We start from the raw sequence: 18777 nt of genomic DNA, 5'->3' as shown, positions 1-18777 counted from the left end.
GGGGGGAAGCCCATCGCGCCGCCCTTGGCCTGGCCCGGCCCAGTACCGGGCAGAGCCGGAGGGAGTCGCTGTAGGGGGAGCCGGAGCTGCAGCCGCCGCTCCCAGCCCAGCCCAGCCTCGCCTCCCCTCCCCTGGGGCCGACATTATGTATCCACCCGCGGCCTCTCGGCCCCGCGCCCCCTCCTCCGCCGCGGCCCGTCGCGGCGCCTCTCCCGCCCGGAAGCGGCGGGAGGCGGGCGGCAGCGGGGCTGCGGGGGCCCCGGGCTCATGTTGCTGTCTCTGCCCTCTCTTTCCCCCGCAGCGCCCCGGCTGCCTGGCAACCCCCACCCTTCCGGGCTCCGGGGGGCTGCCGCCCTCCCCTGGCACGGGCCCCCCTCGGCATCCACCCTCCGTCCCTTGCCGAGGGGAGGGGTCGGGGCCGCCCCCCCCTTCCCGCCTCTGCGGAGCTATTGTATGTGGGCTGGGGCCCGCCGAGGGGCTCCCGGCAGATAAGCCTCCCCCTTCACAGCGCACGCCGGAGGAGGCGGAGGCGGGGGAGAAGCGTGCCCCGATTCCCCCCCCCCGCCCCCCCCTTCCCGCCGCGGGAAAGCGGGGCGAAGGGGGAGTGAGTGCGGTGGCGGTGAGGCCGGGCCAGGCCGCGCCGCGGCAGCCGGAGGGGGGAGCAGCCGCGCTGCCGCCCCGGGCTGGTAGCGGCGGGGCTGCGGGCAGCGCCGCCGCGGTGTAAGGCGCCCCGTGTGCGAGCCCGTGCGCGCCCCGCTCGGGCTGCGCCGGGATCCTTTGTCTGCTGCCGCCGCCACCGCTTTCCCCTCCTCCCTCCGTCTCCCCCTCCCTCCCTCCCTCCCTCCCTCCCTCCCTTCCCTCTCTCTCCGTGCCTGCCTCTCCTCCCTCCTCGCCTTTCTCCCTCCCTCCGTTCCCCTCTCTCCCAGACTCCAAGCGCTGCTGCAGCTGCAGGTTTGTAAATACTGGACCAACACACACACAACATGGCTGACGCTCGCCCTGCTCCTCCACCAGGGTCTCCGCCTTCTCCCTCTGTCTCCGCCGCTTAGCCTCTCCTCCGTTTAGGCTTTTGTTTCTTCCCCCTCCCCCCCTCATCTCCCATCCAAAAAAAAAAAAAAAGAGGAAAAACAATTCACCCTCCTTATTGCGCGCATGGCGGGATTTCAAGGGTAAGGATCCTCGCTTTGGAAGCTTTCTCCTTTCGTTTTGCTGTTTGCAACAAAATGAAACCTAAAATAAAAGGGGATTTGGGAACCTGGCAAGGCCTGGGGCGAGGGAGGAAGGAAGGGAGGGACGGAGGGGGGAACTGGGTGAGCCCCGCTGAGAGAGGCTTGATTGGAATGTGCGTATCTTTTTCTCTTTTAGGGTGGGGGGAGGCTGATGCACCAAAGTGCTGGCAGAGATGAAATACTGTGTTACACTTGCAGAATGATCTAGGGCCGTTTCTTTCATTTCAGGATGTAGTTCGGTATAAGGTATCAACTCAGCACAGTCACATTAGAAAGACTTGAACTAGTTATGTCAGAATAGGCATTGTGTAGGTAAAAACCGTAGCATAGGCTTTCTGGATTTCTTTGCATTCCCTGTGTTTCCTTTTCAGTATCTTAAACAGCTCACAAATCATGGGATACAAAACTGGAATTAACACTTGCCAAGTCTTTGTGTTGCTAGTTTTCTGTCACAGATTAATTTGCCCTTGCGATGATAATAGCACAAACCGAAGCGTTTCCTTTTTGCTACGAGGAGTGCTCCCGCTTTTCAGATTCCTTTTTTATAAACAAGGCATGGCATCGTGAACTTAAGTGAGCTCCCCAACTAAAACAAGACAGCATGCTTCTGACCTCTCCTCGCACAAGGCCAGTGTTCAGTTCAATACCCCCCACGTCGGTTATTCAGAGCACCCCCTTCTGGCTTCGATGATTATGGCTTTTTTTTTTTTGCTTGCTTATGACGTAAAACCAAAATAATGTTTGAAGGTAATTTGCTGAGCATATCTAAAACGATCTGCCGTGGAACAGATTTATATCTGGGTTGTAAGGGTAAATGCTCAAGGTGCTAAGACGTGGTGCTTTATATTGCTTTCTAGACATGTTACTGTAATTCATAGTAAATTGTTCATTTTTCAGAGATTATATTTAAAGACAGGGTCTTTATTCAGTCGTAAACATGGATAGCCATGGCTTCTGTTAATATCCGAGCACTGCCCTAAAGTAACGAATGTCCTAGCTCTGTTGTCTTTGTCTACTTTGCTTTGGAAGCTTCTAGTGGAGAAGCACTAGCATGGCATAATCATACAGTTTTTATTGAGATAGAAATAAATACTACAATGCCAGAATTAATTATCATATTAACACTTCTTTCTCTGCTGCTTTTCCCATCCCCATTAACAAGTGTTGATTAACCAATGAGGAGAAAATAATTTAGAATAATGAGTTTACAGCAATGCAAAACTTGAGTGGAGTCATCCAAGTTACACGATCATTTTGGAATGTGTATCTACGTCATGGCTCCTGAGCCAACTGTACTACTTTTAGATGGAAAAGTCCAAGCAAAAGTGCGTAACTTGATATATCAGTAGATTCCTGCAGCAGTCAGTTACTTTTTTTTTTTTTCATTTAACAACCTGAAGACAGTATTAGTAAAGCTACTAGAATAGTTTACCAGTTGTAGCTAATTAGTCATTCACTATGATAGCCATCAAATTTTGAAAAAAAAAAAAAAAAAAGTGTGAAATGTACTGAGGTATGCAGCTCTTCCCTCAGAATAGGCCTTTGGATACTTAAACTGATTCTTAGACTGAAGAGCACAATAAACAAAAATAGGCCACCCGCAACACATCTGTTTAAATAATGTATCACTTAAAAATAGTCATGTTTCTTAAGTTTGGTACGTTGTAGTTTTGTTGCTACAACTGAATTATATTCTGTAAAATTCAGCTCTACTTTATTAGCTTTGCGAAGTTTCTTGTTGATAGTATCTTTGCTGTATCTTGCAATTGTGTTCTCTTCTGTGACACCTAGAAGTCTTTTCTTTCTGTCTTGATTGTGTTGATAACTTGGTCAAAAATCAGTATTATGAATCTTAGTATCCCATGAGGAGCTGATCCAGTTGAAGAACTTGCCAAGTCTTTTTGTCTTTGGTACCGCTAAGTGAAGACACTGTGGTGTTTTTGTCATAGTGGGTAACACTAGGCTGTGTTTAACCAAATTAAATACCAGGTTCTAGTGAAATCTTATTTTGCAAAACTTTACTTTTTCATATTGGGAAGTGAAACTGAGAGGAAGGAAGACTGCAAGAAATCCAGTCTCAGTGATCTGCTTGCTGGAAGATGTTAGGATTTAACCAGTTTCTTTTAACAAGAAATACTCTTCAATGGATCTTCAATCAAGTAAATCATGACTCAGGGTAGTTCTAAATATTTATGAAATTGCCAATTAAAATATAAAGTCCTACCTTACTAAAGGTAATAAACACTTTTAGTTGGTCTCGTATTTCAATACGTTTGTTTTTTTTCTCGATCCAAAGAGTATTCTTCCATCAACTTCTTACCCTGTATCTTTCCTTGCTATCTGTGCGAAGCTGCAGTGTTTGACATGTTCAGATCTGTAAACGTCTAGCTGATGCAATAGCTGTTCGCTGTTTTAAAGTGCTTTTTAAAGGTAATGCATGATTTGCTTAATGTTTGACAAATGAAAGATTTTCAGTAAGATTCTATTTTCTGAAGAAAAGGAACAACGCTTTTTTTTTTTTTTTTTTTTTTTTTTTCCTTCAGAATGAAGCCTGTTGCTGTAAAATTCTCATGCTTTCATTTTGGTTTTCCTTACCTCCTTTTGCGTCCTTTCCTTTCTTGCCACAGGTATTAGATCAAACTTGACTACTTGATTGCATGGCATGAGAATATGTTTTAGTAGATGGCTAAAACTGATACAACAAAGTGGTTTAAAAACCATCTTTCGAAAGCTGCTCACTGGAGCTCAACCAAGACAGAGAATCACTACTATAGAGAGTTATTTCCTCTCCTACAGCTTGTTTCTCAAACCAAGTGTGAGAGAATTTTTTTGGTTTGTTGTTTTTCTCATTTTCCTTCTCTTACTACTCTTCAGAGTTCAGTGGTTTTGTGATCAGTAGGCAAATGCTGATATTTCTTGACACTGGTTTTCATAATGAGTAGTTACTTTCTGTATGTCAAGATGTGTCCCGCTTACTATCCAGATACGACCTAGATGTCAGCACACCAAGTGACTTGGAGGAATGTGGAACATCACCTTCCTCGTATAAATGTGCAGACTGCTTCCATCCACCTCTCTGACATGGATAAGTGTTGAGTTCTTGGAATGGTGTAGTTGACTAATTTGTATTTACCTATGAACAATCGATTCTAGTGATCAAGGGGCCTTGTCACTGAATAAAATTATTTTGCCATTGTTTGAAATGGATCAAACTTACTGCTTTCGGCATGTGGTGGTTTCCATTACCTTTCTGTTGTGGATTTGCTGATGGCCTGTGGAATTCAGGAGGTAAATTGATGTGGCTATAAGGTTGTGGAGAATAGTTCTACAAATCTGGGTTACCTTTTTCTGTTTCTTTCCTATAACGTACATTGTGAACTGCTGTAAAGCCATGCTGTATGAGGCCTTGTTTGACTTGCTTACTTGGAAACTACCGAAAGGGTTCCACCATATATAGATTTAAAAATATATAGAAATTGTTGTTTCTATATATAAATATATAGAAATTGTTGTCATTACCTGTGGTAACTACTAGCCTTAACTATTGCCAGTTGTATTCTAATCTTTGCTGTTATTGAGAGTGGTTGAGATATTGTTGAAATGTCTTCTGATGACTGAGATTTTTTTGAGATCTGCTTGCAGAATAAGAGTTACTGACAGTATACTGTAAGCACTTATAAGTAGGTTTTTATAGTCTTTTTGATAAGACTACACAGCTTATAAAACCCTAAGAGGTCATTAGTGCTTGGTTTGGGTTTTTTGTTTGCTTGGTTAGTTTGTTGGTTTTGGTTGGTGTTTTTTTTTAATGTTATTGTTGAATGTTCCAATATGGTATTTGAGGTCTGCACTTAAAAGTACTGGTGAGAGTAGATACTTATTTCAAGAGCAGTTATGTGGATTTCAGTGATTTAGTAAATGCTTAACTTATACAGAATGACTGCTGAACTTTAGACTTTTGGTTCTATATGGTAGTTTGAACAAAATGGAATTGTGTGATTTTGGTTGCTTCTTTATTGTGTTTTGCATTAGTTTTCCAGTTCTCACATTGCTGACTTACGGTGGCCTTGCATAGGGAGAATGTTTTTATCATGGTGACCAACTCGTGAGTCTGCTTGCCATCTTTGAACTCATTTCTTCATTTTCACTTCACCACTTCTTGGCTAGCTGTCACACAGGTCCTACCCTCTGACTACCTCAGCTGAAGGGCCCTGGGTTCAATCACTACAGCTGCCTTTCTTGAGCGATTGATGGTGTGCAGTAACCTAACTGTTCTTTATCCTGATTCAGAGTTGTTTGTTTTTAGTGTCAGTCTTGGGCAACCTGTCTGGTGAAGTCTAAAACTGCTTTTATTTGCAAGTTTGGAAGTGCTTTAGAATTAAAGTGCTCCAATAAAATGTGTTGCTTTCTTTAAGGTCACTGGTAGATCTTCCATCCATTTGTTTTCAGTGAGTCTTCTGATGGTTCAGAACTGGTCTTGAATCCTGAGATCCCCAATGTTGGCCAAGTACCTATGTAATATGTTAATAGGACTAGCCTATTAAGATGACTGTTCCCTCTGAATGTGTGCCTCCGAGGCTGCTTTTTTTCTGTCCATTGTGTTGCTGTTTTATCCTGTATGTATGTTACAGCAGAACACTTAATGAACACAGGGACTGTTTGTAAGTCTAATTTGTTTTAAGATTACTATGCTAACTAGGTTGTAAAGTGTACCATTATGTCCTCAAACCAGGACATGTTACCTGGCAATTTAATATTCACCACTGATGCTGCTTCTTAGAGTGGCCAGTCATATATAAAATGGAAAAGTAATAAGCTTGACTTTTTTTCCAGTTATGTTGACTAATTGTAAAGTATAGTAAGCAGTTCTAGCTGATCTATGCCATCATGCTGGGGTCTGTAAAATTTCACCTATATAGACTTTAATTTGACATTCTTTCAGAAAAAAAAAAAAAAATTTTTTCTCTCTGAACTTGTATTAATCCAATTTAAATGTAAATATGAACTTTACTAGATCATTATCTCTTACCCTAAGTGGGTAAGAACTGAAAGATTTATTAGATGTCAGACTTCTGGTCTGGTATTTATTAAAATAATTATTTCTGTTGCAAAACTCATTTTCCTAACTTGGTATTTATGTTCCCTGTGCAGACTTCTCCCTTCGTATGCTGAACAAAGGTAGCTGAAGTCCAGTATATAATCTTGTGTTTGCTGTTGGGTTTTTTAAATATGGAAATTTTCAGCTTTCTAGATTTAATGTGTTGTCAGTCGAGTAGCATGGGAGAAGGCATGTTCTAGAGTAGTTCCTTGCTGACATTTCTTTTAAGTTTTCTTGGTAACCTTTTCCAAAAGCTTTGACAAACATGATGTCTGTGAAGTTCAGTACAGTGCTTAGGCTTCTGCTATGCAAAGGTAAGTACCTATCCTATACTGGCAAACACTGCATCTGTCCTTCTGCATGTCTGTAACTTATCTCTGGTCTTCAACTTGAATTGTAAAAAAGCTTGCAGATTAGACTGTCTTTATTCAATTTTCTAGGAACTATAAAAATAAATCAAAATAATGCTTGGAAGGATATAGGTCATGTAACTCATGCTTGGAAGACAGTTGGCTATGTCTTTATGATTCTGGACAATTGTTTGCCTGTCCTGTTCTATAACCACATGTGTTTTAGGCAATGATCTGAACATGAAAGTGAAATAAGAATGAGAGCAAATATTTTAGAGATTAGTTTACGACTTCCTTCTCAAAACCTTCCAGTTGCAGAGAGCTTTATTATATGGACATAATGACTTTTTTGTTCATTAATACCCTTCAGAAGATCTTTCTTAATGGTGAAAGATGACACACAAATTCATTAATGAATGCTGTCAGTGGAATTGCAGTTTGAGACATAATTTGTCAAAATCCATGCTCTGACAAGAATATATTAAAAAAAATAGTAAATTCTGCCTTTCATGTGACTTCATAGAAATCTGACTCTTGAGTACTTATAGTGTTAAGGAATATGCAGGTGTTTGATGTAATTGGAAGCCACAGACTGTTGGATACTCATGGTTGAGGCCCTGTTGGTAGGGGGAGGAAGCATTCACAGTGGCTGTCCTCAGGGTCACCTCTCTACTGCTGAAGGAAGGAGGAAAAGGCATGAATAAGGATAGAGAGATCTGCAGCAGTGCATCTCCTGTGAATTGTGTCTGTCCGTCTTCTGCATCTCCATTTTGTCACTAAAAGCATACTTTAATGCTAGGTGCCAGCAGTAAGACAGAGAAGGCAAGTAAACTGTCTTCTGGTGCATGTGCTCTTCTATTGTGCTATTCTAATTCAAGTTGGGGGGGAGATTCACTCCTACCCTCAGTTATTCCTGTGTGTATACTCATGGCTTGTATGGAGAAAGAGGAGACGTTTATGTTATTTCATATCACTAGGGGCAGGTGGCTGTGTTATTGCATGAAAAGTACATTTTTAAATGGTAATATCTGTCTCTGGCCTTGGTGGGAAACAGGGGTGAAAGAAACATTGCATTACAGATAGTTTTAGGCTAGATGCTTGAAGAACAGAATTGATACGGATTCATTTGAAGTGGAGTTTTTGGTTTTTTTTTTTTCCATATGCATAAAATTAATTGAAGGAGGAAACATGCTGGGGGAGGTGGGGGGACGGACTTTGCTGTGAATAAACATTCTAGTTTTCAGTCATAATTAGGCCTCTAACCACATTTCTAGGAGACTTTGTGTTTGTGTGGGGGTGTTGCAAGGTTAAATATGAAGCAGGGATCAGCACAAAAGGCAGAGGTGTGGTTGTCTGTTCTTGCATGTGCTCTCCTTATCTGTAGGGCAGACTTCTAGAAAGCCTCACCTGCTTTTATGGGGAAGGATATCCTGGTTTCTGAGACCTTGTTTTCATGGGAAGATCCCTCACTTTTTCCTGCTTTGAATTTCTGTTTCTCCCTTTCTCTGCTCCTCAGTTGAGTATACTCGACCTTGTTTCAACTACTACAGGACAATTTAATCTTCTCTGCAAATAAGTATGTGCATTTTCAAAAGGAAAAAGGGATGTGGGGTTTTTTGGGGGGTGGATGTTGTTACGAGCAATACCTAGACTGATGCAAAATCTCAGGAAATAAAAATAAATGCTTATATTACTGAATCTAATTCAGGTCAGATATAAAGCTTTCTGGAGAGAAAATTAGATTACGAAGCTAAAAAGAGAAGAGTTACCTCTATCTGTTGCTGAAAGTTCTCACTCTGAAGTCCTATCTCAATTAATTTCCTTTCTCATTTAATTTCCATTTGTGCTCCATGCACAGTGAAGTAATTTCAAAACAGGGGTTTCGGTCAGAGCTTATTATCAAAGTGTAAGAATGGAAAGCAAGTTTACTGTCGCACAAGCAAGGTCTGGGAGGGAACAAGGTGGTCCTCATTCTTAAGGTTTTGATTTCTGTCTTGCCTTTCATTTTGTCACCTTTCTGCTACTACAGAACAAGGGGAATTAAATGTTTTAAGGCAGCTGTTTCCGAGCAAAAATTGTCATATACTCAAATTCATGCAGGCATTCTTTTATAGCATACTTTTTCACAGACCAGAAAATAACTTTTCAGTGTAACTTGAAACAGTTCATCTGCGTAAATACTTCAAGATTTTCTGATTAGTTTCATGAGTATGCAGACATCATACCAGTTTCGGAACTAGTGTTTTGTGCAATTTTTCCCCATGTTTTAAAAAGCACCAACAGTATGAGGATTGGTCTGATGTCTCCACTGCTTTTAGGAGAGTCACTGGTTTCACAGCTTGACTTTTCCACCCCTCCTGCCCAGTCCAGACTTTTACTTATACAGGATGAGTTGTGTTCTCCACCAAAAATCTGAAAGACCTGTGTGTAAGGAAAGAAAATACCAGGTAATGTTACAATACTGACAGTTCTAATCTTTTATAGAAAAAGAGTATGATCAGCAGTTTAGTAAGTTATCATTGTCCTTGCGGATGAATCCAGTGTTGACTGTACTTAAATTATTAATATTGAAAATCTCTGATATCTTTTCTATACAGCTATACTACTCTTAAGTAGCAATTTTTATTTTGAAGTATTTTTCTGTTATTGACCCTCTGAATTTATCAAAACCAGCATAGTTAGATGTAGCTAGAGCTCATGATGCAGTTCTGTATTGTTTTCAGTGCCTTGCTTTTACTGTATATTACAACTTTGACATCTGTTGCAGCTATTCACCTTTTAAAGCTAATAATCCTGTTTAGGTTGAGATTCTTATTAGCATTGAAGACAATGAATGAATATTCTGCAGTTGGTCTGGAAAAACAAAGATCACATTATTGGTCAGTAGCCATGGCAAGAGACTTGCCATTCTTAACAGCAAATGCTTTCACTTAAGTGAATTATGTTTCTAGTGTAAACAGTTACTGAATGCCTTTGTATGAGAGTTGCTTTAATCTAAGCTAAAGTGGGTGAAGGTGAAGAAAATAAGTAAGGCAAATTCAGTTCATGACAGGTTGTTCATCTTTTTCAAGTTGCAAATTAAGGGCAAGAGATCATTTTTTCCCCGAGTACTCTTTTCGTGTGTGTGTTTTTTTTCCTCTGATCATTGCAAAGATAGGATGAAAATTAGTAATGATTTAAATTGACTGATCATGTCGATAAACTTTTCTTCAAATTGGGTCTGTAGGGAGAAATATTTCTGTGCTTTTAGTGTGGGCTTAGAGTCTTTATATTGGTATGATCGTGCTTCGGTTTGCAAAATGTTGCTGTGTACTTTTTCATTGCGGTAATTCCTAACAAAATTATTTGTCCATTTTCTTGTGACTAGAGGAGGCCTTAATTTGCCCAATAACCTTAATCTTAATTCCTTCCCCTACTCCCAGTTGATAACCGGAAGAGAACTACATTTTTATCAGAGTACAGGCAGTCAGTATTTGTGTCCAACAGAGACACAAGTTAATACCTCTGATTCGTTTAACACTGTCATGATTGTAGTTACTCTGATGTTAATGATGGGAGAAGTTTAGGCATGTGTGTCTCAAATCTATGAATAAATGGGCTCATACTACAGCTTGTCATAGTTTTGGTTATATACTGTGCTAATGTAGGTAACTGTATTTTTCTAATCTGGTCCCTCTAAGTATTGTGGCCCTGCTTTTTTGTTTTGTTTCGGTTTTTGTGTGTGTGTGTGTGGTTTGTTTTTTTTTTAAGTGCTGAATTACTACTTATTTGTGACTATCCTTATTGGTTACTTAAATTGAGGTTCCTAACAATTAAATTCTGACTTTCCAATTGATGCTCTGAGTAATTGTCCTAACAAGAATTTTGAATGCTTAAGTGTTTTATCTGCTTTTAAAACTGGTAGGTCATTGCTGTAGCACAAGTCTTAAGTATTGGTGTGCAATTACTTCGTTAACTTTCTTGGTGTCTTCTGGCCCTCTCCCCAAATTGGTGGCCTGCCACTGCTCATCTTGAAGACAAATAGTGATTATGTCATAAGTAAGTTGTAAAACAGCTGCAGAAATTGGACGTAAACTGTAAGAATCAATGATTGTTAAAGCGTGAACTGTCATCTCTGAATGCAGGACACAAATATATTCTTTACTGTGGGCCTTCATGAATAAAGTTGTAGAAGTCTGCTGCATTAGAGAGAAAAAAATGTTTCAAGTATGTCAGCAAAATACCTGCTCTTGCAGAACTAACTGATGTCACAAATTCTTAAATTTGGCTTAGGAAAATATTTTAATTATGCTTATTTTCAATTTAGTGTTGCAGTGTCATCTTCTTGGTGTGTTAGACTCTAATGTCTCAGAACACATGTCCAAGAATAATCTGTTACTTACCATCCACAAACTACTGGTGAGCTAAAAAGCTTGAAAGTGGTCTGTCAAATGGCAGGTTTTTATTATTTCACACATCCCCATCTTTAAAATATGATAAGAAACTTAATGTTCCCTGAATGTTGGAAGGTATGTGTAGCAGCATTGCATTACTAGCCTGCATTGTTGAGAACTAGCTGTTGTACGCTTAACATGGCACTTAGAAAGATCAGCTAGTGTCCTGAAGAAATGTGAACCCAAGAGTTTGATTTGTCATGATTAATCAACCTGACAGACTTAGCAAGTGCAATAACTTACCACTCCGTTACATTCTAACAGCAGGGTTAGGTACATTTGCCCTGGGATTGCTCTTCCTCAATGTTTGGGTGATCCCTTTGTCTTTGGAACAATGTTTCTTGACACTAACACAGTAGCAATTAAACCTAGTCTTCAAACAAAGGCTGACCTAAGTATTCCCTATGAGGAGACACATAAGCAGAGGACAGAGAAATGTCTTACTTTTTCAGATACACATTTTCCTCTCTAGTTTTCACAGACCTGTCTTTGAGTAAACTGAGTAAACTTGCTTAAAAGTATAATAAATTATTTGGGTTAACTCCATCTGTAAGACCATAAGTAAGGACAAAATACTTGCATTACAACACTTAAAAGTTCACTTGCATTTACTATAGAATGGTAGCATGCATATGGCTTGTACAGTAATAAGGTGCTACTGTCATAACCTGGGCAGTGGTTATTTTTCTGCATCTGTTTTTTGGATTCAGAGGAAGAGGAGGATAGCTACCTATCAATAAGGAGAAGCTAAGCTGCTTCATATTCGCTATGATGCAGAAGTGTACAGCTTAAGGCAATTACACAACTTGCTGCCCTGGTGTCTGTGCACATTCTTGCCCCGTGGTTGAATGCAAGGTAATTTGCAGTAGACTGAACAACAAGGAGTGAGTTAGAATATGCCTCTGGATAAAGGGATGCAGGGAAGGTTCTCCTGACTCTGAATAAATACTAGATCTCTTCTTTCTTATAAAAACATTATTGTGCAAGATTTCTTTAGTCATGAAGGGCTGTGCATTTATTAAATTATCAATCAGTAAGTTGGAATGTACACAAGGTTTAGTCAGTGAGTAGTTTTGCATTGCCTGCAAGAAGAATTACATGGATGCTGTAAAAAGTCATTGTGCTTCAGAGTCATGGTATATTGTGTAAAGTCACAGGAAGAATTGTAGCAATGGGGTGAAAAAAAGGGAAATCATATAGTAATGTTAATAAATAAGTGATAAACTTTACCACAGTTTTTAAAGCTGTTTGGTAAAATTCATAGTCATTTATGTTGGTTCCATAGTAGAAGGAAAGAAGAATACTGAAATTAAACTATGCCTTCTGCTGGCATAGAAAAATCATTCTAGAATAAACAAAAAGGGTGTAACTTCTCCGTGCTGCTTGAGGGAAGAATAGACTATAGCTCTAAAACAACTCTTCAAAAATGCTCTAGGCCTGTGTCTTTATTGTTCTAGTATAAAAAGTGGGCATAATATTGCAGTGATGGGCACTTTTTTTTTATTTTTTGCAAAATAAGTTTTGCTGTGCCAAAGAATGACTCAAATGTTTGTGTGTAGATAAAAGTTTTACTTGTTCTTCTGAGCTCTTGGAAAGCAAATAGATTAGAAACTTTTTTTTTATCAAAAAACCTGTACATAAATTAATGCGAAACTTAACGTTTTAGGTTGACAAGCACATTCTGTTTTTTTAATTAAGCTGTTGCAAGCTTATTTGGCACTAGTCAATTCTTATTCCTTCTTTAGCTTGGTTCCTATTCAGTAGAACAGCCAGTTTTTAATACCAAATTTCACATCTGATTTTTTGGATTCTTGTGTTCAATTTTTGGTATGTATATTTTGGACTATTATGGGAAACAAGGAATTTTTCAAAGGGCAAGCATATGCCAAAATGTCATTGAGTCCCTTAACGAACTATTATTAAATCTGGTTGTGACATTGCTTAGGTGGGAGGCAGATCAAATAAGAAACTATTAAATTTAAATCAGTTTAATTTTAGACAAGTGCTTAATACCTAGCTTTACTGTTGATAAGCCTTAAAAACCAGGCTAAACCTGCAAGGCTTTCTGAAATATGTCTTTGGAGAACTTTACTTTCTTTTGCTTTCTGGGTTACTTACTTATGTATTCTTGCAGTGGTAGGCATATTGTTGTCCTTTCCCCTGAAAACTGGAGGGAATTTCAGAAAGCTAATTGTATTTAGCGTGAGGCTAAAATTCAAACTTGTAATTGAAAAGAGTGCTTTTTTTTTTTTTCCTTGCTGCATTCTGGATATGGCATGCATATGTAATTTTCCACTCCCATCCCCTTTTACCTCAGGAATTTAATTTTTCTTTAATTATTTTGTCACTTTGGTTTTGTCAGTGCTTTTTTTTCCTCTCTTTTTTTTTTTTTTTTTTTTTTTTTTTTGCCTGTGCGTGTTGATGACAAGCTCTTTTCCTTTTCAGGCAAAATCCTATGCCTGTAGTTCATTGTAACCATCAGCTGATGTATTGATAGCTTGTTTAGTTTAGTGAACATGTAGTGTTATCACTGTCACGTACTTCTAATTAGCCCCTACAACTTGAGGTTAGTGCTCTTTGGATGTTAATTCCATAACCACTGATGTACAATTCCTTTAGTAGTAGGTTATAGGCATTTCCTGGCCTTTTTTTTTTTTTTTCTATGAAGGGCTCCAGGAATATATAGAGTAGCACATAAACATAATAAAAAAGGCTTTGATGAGAGGTTCTCAGACTTTATCCAGTTGATTCAAAGATCCAAACAGTGGGAAAACCCTTGATCTGTGGGCTATTGAGCTGGATCAGCCAAGATGCATCTCTTGCAGGCACACCTGTCTGTTCATCAAAGGAAGATCAAGAACTTAAAAAAAAAAAAAAAAAAAAAAAAAAAAAAGAGGAGGAGGTTAGCTAATTCCTACACAACAATACTGGTCTGAATGATCTATCCACCTTGAAACTTCTCGCTGCCTTTTTCATGAAGAACAAAAGAATAGAAAGTAGATATAAAAGTATACCTTTCTTCTGATGAAAGTTAGTCATCCCCTTTGTTCTTCTTTGTCCATCTTTTTTTAATTCCACAAATGGAAAAACTAGCTGGCCTCTGGTTAGCTTATTTGGTAGCAGAGGAGGAGAAGTCATTTTGTATATCTGTACTTCCAGTGGTGGTGCAAAGATCACCCATTGTATCGTGTACATGCAGGTGTGACAGAGGCTGCATGCTATGCAAGTTCAGAAAGGTCAGATAACTGTATTAATTTGCTGGTTATACCCACCACAAACCCAAGTATAAAAGTGTTTTTTGTGTTGCTTTCACTTTAGTGACTTCTATCCCTGATAGAAGGGATAAGCCTGCAATAATAAGGCTGCAAGTTGAAGTGCTGCTGTGGAGCTGTGCTAGAATATTTTATGGACAATTAAATGTTCACAGATTTTACCAAAGCACAGTATTTCTGATTATTTCTGCAGTTTTCTGCCATGCTGAAGGATCATTCTTCTACTTTTTAGTTCAGAGTTCTTCTCTGAACAGTTTAATCAGCAATATCAGTCATTAATGGACTGGAATTATGCTAATTTGTCTACAGTTATTTATAGGGACTTCTTACTTTCTGTTGCACTTACATTAGCCTCAAGTAACTTTACCAATCTTTTACCACTATTTAGGAAACAGATTTAAAAAACTCATAGTGAATTGTCCTGCATCTTGTATTGTTTTGGTCATTAGAGCTAATGAGCCACATTTCATTGCTGCCTATCCAAGGGTTGAGAGGTGTCCAGTCAGTCACTGCTATTAAAAGCTTGTGAGGGCAAAACAGAGGAATTCTTGCTGTTGAAGTTCATTGAGTTAATACTCTTCGTCTGCTCATGATGCAGGTCTTGAGGTATACTTATGGACACTTGTAATATGTGGTGAGTTTTCAGGTGTTTGTGTATACCAGATTGCCTGTCTGGACATTTGTCATTACCTCATCATTATTTACTTGTGGTGTTGTGTTTTGTTTTGGTTTTTTTTGGTTTTTTTTTTTTTTTTAGATAACTGATTTTTTTTCTCCATAATGATCTGTAACAATGGTTACAAGAAGAGCTTTTGTGAATTTTGAGAAAGAAATTGCATAACCTTAGAACAGCAGTGGTTTTTTTATATACAGTGAAATATTGTGAGGGAGTTGTTTTCAGAACAGATTGATTTCATCAATCAGCTAGCCTTCAGATGAAAACATTGCTTAATTTAACCTACTTATGGAAGCTGTAAGTGTAAGAACGAAATTGTAGGTGCACACTAAGAGGTAGTTTTTGTTAGGAAGGTTAGTTTCTTCAGCTGTAGAACATTCTTGTATGTATAACTTGTTACATGGTCTCCTGAGGAGCTCTGATAAACCATGCTTAGCATGTCCTTGGATTAGTTTTCATACAAGTTTGATTAGCAGTTTGAAAGATAAAATGGAAGCATGTTTACAAAATCTGAGAGAAGAATTTTAGGTAACGTACTTCAAAAATAAAAATGGGAATGTATGGAGGAATAGTAAATAGAAAACACAAGACTTGGAAAATATGCTTTGGCTATAGTCAATTTAACCTATTATCAAGGAAACAGCTTAAAATAGATGATCATTTTGAGGACTTCATTAAGACCTACTTCTCTAAGATGCTATTTTATTATGCATACTACAGGGAGGGGGGAAAGCACTTAGCTGTCTTTGAAGCCTTCAGCATACAGAATAATTTAAGAGTGGTTGGAAAAGCTATAGATGAATAGTGTAGACATTTTTAAGAAAATTGTTGCTTTGGTTTTCTATGAATTGGCAACAATTTTATTTAAAAGCTAGTAAAAGAAAATGCTGATAAAACTCAAATACCACTTGAGAATTCAGTTTGGTTAGTTTGGGGGAGGTTGTTTGGTTATGGGTTTTTTGCATAACACTTTTTTTTTTAATGGTGTGGGCTGTATGGATCATGTTGTTTACTGTTGAGGGAAAAAATGTTTTTCTTCCGCTGTGGTGGGATGACCTTGGCTGGGTGCCAGGTGCCCACCAAGCTGCTCTTTCACTCCTCTCTTCAGCAGGGTGGTGAGGGGAAGAAAATAAGATGGAGAAAAACTTGTGGGTCAAGATAAAGGCAATTTAATAAAGCAAAGGCTGTGTGCAGAAGCAAAGGAAAACAAAAGTTTTATTCTGTACTTCCCATCAGCAGGCAATGTCCAGCCACTTCCCAAGAGCTTCAGTGTGTGTACTGGGTGCTCTGGAAGACAAATGTCATAATAAAGAATGCTGTCCTCTGCAACCTCCTTTCTCATACCTTTTACTGCTGAGCAGATATCATATGATAAGGAATATCCCTTTAGTCAGTTTGGGTCAGCTGTCCTGGCTATATCCCCTCCCAAACTCTTGCCCATCTCAAGCCTGCTGGTGAGGGGGAGGACGTTTGAGAGACATCCTTGATGCTGTGGAGTGCTGCTCTGCAGTAGCCAAAACACTAGTGTGTTATCAACCCCTTTCTAGCTACTGATACAAAGCACAGCACTATGAGAGCTACTATGGGGAAAATTAACTCCATCTCAGCCAGACACAATATGTGTCCAAAAAAGCTAGAGTAATGTTTTTCTTGAGCCGTACGAAGAGAATTGTGTGATGTGATAAATTCAACTTGCTTTAAGGGCCAGGATTACGGTACCCTCATTAGGTGACTGTACTACCTATATGTATTGCTAGAATTAAGTGTTAAGGCTTGTAATAAAAGAAAGAAAAATCACCAACTCGTTAGTGAAGTTGTAATTTAATTGCCAGTGTCCTGGGGAATTAAGGGAAGAGAAAGCAGAGAGGTTTCTTTTCAGCCAAATCTTACTCTTACAGCTCAATCTCCAACTCTGACAATACAGAAAAGCATCCTTTTGTACTACTTCTCACAGAAACATGATCTCATTAGATCATACCCTTGCCTTTTCCTGCTTAAGCATTTTACTGGGTTAGTAGGAGACCTCAGCAGAGGAACTTGATTCCAGTCAGCTTTACAGGTGGGCAGATGTTCAATGTAACGTAAATGGAAATTTAAAATAAATGATTGCATAAACTGGGTGTTAAAACTCGTGATCTAGAGAACCTTTCAGCATTGACATTTAAACCTTGAAAAGTTAGCTTTTGTTTTAGAGGACTAGCAAGACCCAGCCTTACATATGACTATTTTGTGAGGAGGTTCAACTCATATGCCTAAGGCTGAATTACAATAATTTCTCATTTAAAAAAAAAAAAATCAATAATGCAATGCATTGCTAGTGGAACTAGCTACCATGAGAAATGCTTGTGTTTCTGAAGGCCTTCTAGAAACAGCTGTATTTGTAGAGAAGCTTGAGATGGATTTTGCAATACTCAGATACTGTTAAAAACAACATGAGAGGGGCATGCTGAGTTGCTGAAAAAGTGGTGTTCAGTGCATTGTTCACAGCTGGAATATTTGGCCTCTAAAAGGGTATTGACAATGCTTGAACCATTTCTAATACCAGTAGTTTTTGTTGTCACAGATTGCACGCCATGTAGAGTAGAAAAAGTCGTGTCTTAGTTGTGATTAGAAGACACTGTTGAAATAAGAAAACTATAAATGAGAACTGTTCCTGCTCTGAAAACTTCTTTACCTGCAGAAAACAGGGAAAGAAAACCTCCTGTGTAGTTAGTTGTTGTGTCCTTACATACCTATACTGTTTCAACAGAGCAGTGAATGGTAAGCAGGTCCAAAAAAGCAGTATTGTGTGATTGCCTCCTGTAAAAAGGAAACTGTGTCCCCCATGTACATGGAACAGAAATGGATTTCCTGTAGATCTACAGGATAGCCTTAATGATTTTGCTGATTTTAACAATAAAATAGGAAAACTTTTTGCTCTGTCATTAGGAATATTGGTTATTTTATTCATTCTGTGAAGGACCTCAAGACTGTCCCTTGCTTAATGTATGCAAAATGCTCGTCTGTCACATGAAATAATCGTATTTTGTGTTCAACTATATATAGTAGGTAAAGCTTTTTCTAGATTTAGACTGTTCCACCTTTTAAACCCATAAGGTGAAGAGGTGACTTGAATTAACCAGTATAGTTCTCTCTCTTGCTGTACACAGTTACGTATGCATGGGTACACATGCTTGGAATTCATTCTGACCAGTGCTTGTTTTCATTAACTGTCTTTCTAAGTCTTTGCTGCTGAACAGTTAGGAAAATCAATTTTCAGTTGCATATTCACTCATTGAGGGAGAAAGGCTGGTGAAGTTAGAGCTAGTAAAGTATTTGGCTTGTTTGACTTTGCTTCTTAACAATATTAACTAATTTTGGTCCATTTGCAGAACTTGGTAAAATTACTTATTTTAAACTGGAAGGAAATTTTAAAAACACTTCCAAATCATGTGCTGCCTCTTCTGTTCTTAAGGTTGTGGCTAGTAATATAAGATCAAGTGTATGAGCTGTTGAGTTTTATGTATTGTAATGGAAAATACTGTTTTCATTTAAAGTACAAAGGCAATAGTTTGGATAGCTTAGCTAATATTTTATTAACATTTAATAACATTTTCTCTTTTAAACTTAAATAAGAAATTGCAGTTTACTTGCTTATGTGTGCCCTTTGTTCTGCTGTTGGCTGGCTAAAACTGTTGAAAACTTAAAATTATTTATGATTTGATTTGTCAAATCAGTTTTCT

At 38.9% G+C, this 18777-nt stretch overlaps 1 protein-coding gene across 4 annotated transcripts in view; it reads left to right on the top strand.

Annotated features, from left to right (window-relative positions):
- SPIN1 (spindlin 1) overlaps nt 1-18777 on the top strand; it is a 67879-nt gene that overhangs the window by 6202 nt on the left and 42900 nt on the right. Inside the window, exon 1 of one of the 4 annotated variants that reach the window (XM_082497415.1) lies at nt 912-1169. The exons of the other annotated variants lie outside the window; for them this stretch is intronic. The gene's annotated coding sequence lies outside the window, so the exon portion shown is untranslated. Of the gene's footprint in view, nt 1-911; nt 1170-18777 lie in introns of those variants that run through there. 4 annotated transcript variants of the gene reach the window in all.

The sequence above is a fragment of the Vanellus vanellus genome (assembly GCF_965231255.1).
Source record: "Vanellus vanellus genome assembly, chromosome: Z".
Taxonomy (NCBI): domain Eukaryota; kingdom Metazoa; phylum Chordata; class Aves; order Charadriiformes; family Charadriidae; genus Vanellus; species Vanellus vanellus.
Note: the sequence above shows the minus strand (reverse complement) of the source record. Positions and strands in the feature narration are given on the sequence as shown.